This window comes from Propithecus coquereli, unplaced genomic scaffold (genome assembly GCF_000956105.1).
Source record: "Propithecus coquereli isolate 6110/MARCELLA unplaced genomic scaffold, Pcoq_1.0 Scaffold75, whole genome shotgun sequence".
Classification (NCBI taxonomy): Eukaryota; Metazoa; Chordata; class Mammalia; order Primates; family Indriidae; genus Propithecus; species Propithecus coquereli.
In genome coordinates this window covers 4,291,183-4,296,185 of record NW_012153618.1, presented here as the reverse complement: position 1 = coordinate 4,296,185, position 5,003 = coordinate 4,291,183, and the positions used below count along the sequence as shown (strand labels likewise).

Below are 5,003 nucleotides of genomic sequence, written 5' to 3'. Positions count from 1 at the left end.
CTGACTCCTAGACCAGGGCATTTCTCCCCGTCTGCTTAGTAACAACTTAGAGATAAAAGTCATGAATTAGGCCTCTGCTTCTTTAGTCTTTCATTGTGTTTGTTGTTAAGACCACATGATTTTTAAAAGACTTTCAATGAACATTTCATGAATAGATGAATGTTAGATGAGATGTCTTATGAGTGAGCGAACTGGACTTGTTGATGTGAGAAAAAAAATGACCCAATAGCCAAACCGTTTCCCTCTAGAAACGTATTCAATATGATGGGCTTTTGGCCAACAGCTTTCATTGCTGTCATGGTAAATGAATCGCAATTGTCACTTAGAAAGCCATTGATAATCTCTATTTATCCCTTGACTGGAATATTTTTGACCATGGATAAGCTTATATTGAATGCCTAAGGCCAGTTTTCATCTATTTTGATTTAGATGGGTAATCAAATAGCTATAACCACACATTCGTGGTATAGAGTTTATAGGACATGAGGGCTATATGGTGTGCTATTTACTATTGCTTTACAGATCTTAGTTTTCAAACCCAGCAGTCAGGAGAATGTTGATTTCCTCTTGGGTCTTTGGTCTGCCTTTAGGATATGCTGTCAGCAAATGACCATGGTGATGCTTGTTTGGTTATATCCTCATTGGCTGAATCCTCAGAGTATATAAGAATCACCAGAACTGATTCCAATTCAGATTCTCAGACCCCATCCTTGTAACTTTAAAATTCAGGATGCTGAGAAATTGGACAATTCTAAACTTCATGTGATTCTGATACACATGATCTGAGGAACAGAATTATAGAGACCATAGAAAATTTGCATGTACATCTTTTAGATTATTTTTGAAAGACAACATCAGTCCCTGCAAAGTTTGGGATGTGTGAGAATTAGCTACTCTCCTACAGCTTTGTCCCCAGGGAACCAGAAAAGGAATCCATAGCCCAAATTCTGGTACACATACAGACATTTATTAAGTAAACCTTTATTAGCAAGCAAGCACAACACTGTTGATAAAAACGCTTCTGAAAGCTCAGTGGAATCCAGCTCTCTGACTTGCTATACATTGAATAAAATGCTCTCTTGAAGCAGCAACACTAAGTGGGGGGATTCAGCTACACTCAGAGCCAGTGCCAGGCAACAGAAAGCCTCCTAATCAAATGGCTGACACGGAGGCATTAACTGACCCCAACTCCAGAACCATTTCTAAGGGCTCAGGTCACAGGCCTCCTACGAGTCGTATACCAATCCTCACACAGGCTGGGGGTGTCTCTAAAAGATATTTTGCCAAACTATATATCCTTCATACCTTTAAGTTCACCATTGAGGTCTCTTTTCTAACATTTATCTAACATTTATGCAAATTAACACTGATTTCACCAAAGAAAACTCAATTTGGCATTCAGTTGAGTAGAACATCTGTTAATTCAATTAATTAAGTCAATTAGATGAATAGACAGCAAAAATTTCAGAGTTCCCACCCATGAAGTGGCTGCAAGGTTTCTGATCTAATGCCCATCACCACCTCTGGCTTGCAGCTTCCCAGGGAGAATGTGAGCTACCCCTGGGTTGTACCTCCTACTAAAACACATGCGCACGTGCACACAGACGCACATGCACACATACGTGCCCACGCACACAACTTTGTACTATCTGTGCTGAAAGTTTTAAGGTAGTTTCAGATGTCATAATAAACACATCTTAAGAAACACTAGTCTAGAGGGAAGAAGGATGACTTTGTTCTAAAACACAAGCTTTGGAATCACGTTCACCTTATTTTGGATCATGGCTTTCCCACTTAGTTAATGGATCCTTTCATAATTTATATTATTTTCTTAATATGGCAATATCATCTGCTTGGTGAACACTGCACCGCATAACTTGTGAAACCCGGAGTCTGACTCTAGAGGATGCTAAATGCTGACTGTCCTTCCAATTCATCTTGAATCTTTTTTTTTTTTTTTTTAACTTAGAGAAAGCGCCTTCTAAGGAAGATCTGACACTTCAGACCATTGCTCATCTAAAGACCTCTCATTAACCATCAGCTTCTGCACTACTCAAAGTATTTCTTCCACCAGTCATTAAAAAAAACATGTTTTTCCCGATACCTGAAAGCCTGAGGTAAAGGCTTCCCTTCCCTCCTTTCCTCAGTTTTGTTTCCAAACCCTGAAACATGTCCACACTTCATTTCTTTTGAAGTTAAGTCCCGGCTGTGTAGCTTCCTTTGCGGCTGAGGCTAGGCTGTTTCACGCCAGTGTGCAATTTTATCTCTCTGTGCTTGTTCCCTGCTAATCCCAGGAAAGGTCTTAGTTCTTCTTTGTAACACCCGTGATCAGAAGTTTAAGCAGCAAGAATGCTTTTGCCTTGTTCTTTCTTGGGAATAAGCAGAATAAAAAGAGCAATTAGTCATTTGGGATGTTTCTTCAGCCAGAGATGTTTTAGCTGCTTTAATTTGTTTTCTCTTCCTCCAAACTAGAATTCTTTTAGATAACATGCCATTAATTTTAACAATCAAAAGAATAATAAGCACAAAAATTAAATTTATTTAATGACTGCTTACTTGGTAACAGGCTTTTGGAAACTGGGCCCATGGTTATAAAAGAGTACAAAGATTTTAAAATTTATAAATTTTCTTAGTTTTGGTATTTTTAGTATCCCTTTTGTTTTCATTTAAAGGAAAAAAGAGCTGAGGGATAAAGAGGAGAGATAAGAAAGTTCTAGAGCAGTTTTACAGGAAGGGGAGCTCCAAGGAACACAGTTGGGGTAGGAGGCAGCTCTCAGGAGGGTCCCAAAGCAAGTGGAGGAGGCAGGAGAGAAGCAGGACGTTGGGACTGGCCTGAGTATGACAGGATTGGCATTAATAAAGCTTAATAGAAGGGCGCACCCCTTTCCAGCACACCAGTACATGGTGGTCTTGGTCAGTTTGGGATGCTATAGCAGAATATCATAGACTGGGTGGCTTAAACAACAGAAATGTATTTCTCACAGTTTTGGAGGCTGTAAACTCCTAAAGCAAGGTGCTTGGCAGATTCAGTGTCTGGTGAGGGCTGCCATCCTGGTTTGTGGATGGCCATTTTCTCATTATATCTCTTTACTGTTGGGGAGGGAGTAGGAAAAGGGGAGGGGGAGAGAGAGAGGAAGGGAGGGTGGGAGGGAACACTCTCATGTCTCTTCTTATGAGCCTACTAACTCCATCATGAGAGCTCTACCCTCATGGCCTAATTATCTCCCAAAGACCTCACCTCCTAACACCATCCCATTTGTGGTTAGAGTTTTAATATATGAATTTAGAGGGACACAAACATGTAGTCTTTAACAATAGCCTTTCAATTATTGAAATAAAGCATGGATTTGAAATAGCTACCTAGATACTATGTAAATATATACCTCTGTATAAAGTAGTTCTCTATTAAAACAGTTAGGAGGGTGATTACCAGTTCTTGTGCTCCTCGGCTATTTATGGGCAAATACCAATAATCCTTCATGCATTTGGGTGTCAAAAAGCTTCCTTAGTTAGCTACTGTACTCCATGAATTAGTCGTGAAAAACCTCCCAGATATTTTCTCAGAAATCTTTGGGTTGACCAGTCTGTCAGTAGACTACTGTATTTATAGGACTTTGCAGCACCCCATTTAGGATTAACTCTTCGGACCTCTGAATAAAAATTAAAGGACTGTGCACATAGGATAAAAACACTGCTGATGGTCACATTTCTGAATGTGATTTTGTGACCTCTGAGTAGGAGCAGGTATAGAATTGGAAAGTAATCAGAAAAAATATTTCTCAGGGAATTTCCATGCTCACACTTGTAAAGGAGAGTGAGAACTCATCTCTGCTAAATGTCAGAAAGTTTTGTATAAAACAAACAAACAAAAAACCCATAAATGATAAAAAGGTATCATCTGTATGAAGACACATTCCAGGTGTAAGGAGCCAACATTTGGAGTGAGAAGAGAAAGGCAGCCAGCTAAGATTCGGAGTCTGCAGTCACTGAGAGCAGGGCCAAACTTAAGGACAAGGAGAGAGAATTTACCTTGATTGCTTTTGCTGACCTGGAAATCTTCAGAAACAGAAGAATTTTCAATTTGACCTTGAATCGTAGTACAGTGGGTACCTATCACCACTAAAGAAATGAAAAATACTAGAAACTCGTAGATAATAATAATGCTGGAAATAAAACAACCACACACATGCACACAAAAACATGCAATAAAAAGAAGATAAAAATCCCAAGGTTGCTCTAATCCCTCATTAGAGTTTAGTGTGCTTTCCAAAATAACATGTGTTTAAAAATAAATTAAATTATCCCGATGTCATGCTGTGTTTGCCTTGGAATTGTGCACAATGTGCAGCTACTGAATAGTGGAGCATACGCTTAAAGTTGCAGAGATAGAAGGTGGTGCTGCCAGAGTTGTTCATGCTAAAACAACAACGTGAAAAGTTCAAAATAATGTCCTTGGCACCATGTGCATGTATATCAAATCCCTTACTGGCAGTAAGAAATTTCCCCACGTTTAACTAAAAATGCTGGGCAAGTGTGCTGTCTTGCACATGAAACGTTCTCATAAGAAATGCCTTCAAAAAACCAAATATGGCTGTTGCCTTGAGAATGTAAGTCCTTAACCTTTAATCGTAATTAGATCAATGTTCAATTTTCTCTTCACTAATTGAAATAATAGTGAATCTTTTTTATCTTTTTCTAGTCCTGCTTTTCCAAATCCTTGGACTTTTCCTTCTGAACATGCTTTTATGTTTTCATTCATCTCTTCTATTACGGAACTGAGATCCATCTTCACACATTTATATCCAAAGAGATTACGGAGTCTGTAATGTAACTCAGGCATTATACTGGATTCTGGCAATATATGAATAGCATGACCAAAAAGAAGATGTAATCTCTCTCCTCATGGAATTTACAGTTTTCGCTCTCATAGCTCCATAGGTCTTAACTTTATAAAGTTATAATTTTTTACATTATAGTCATACTTCACTTAGTGATGGAGATAC

General features: G+C 38.8%; 1 protein-coding gene across 1 annotated transcript in view; it reads left to right on the top strand.

The window, feature by feature from the left end:
- The window catches only part of CNTNAP2 (contactin associated protein-like 2), a 1,798,324-nt gene that overhangs the window by 666,740 nt on the left and 1,126,581 nt on the right, over window positions 1-5,003 (top strand). The window lies entirely within an intron of this gene.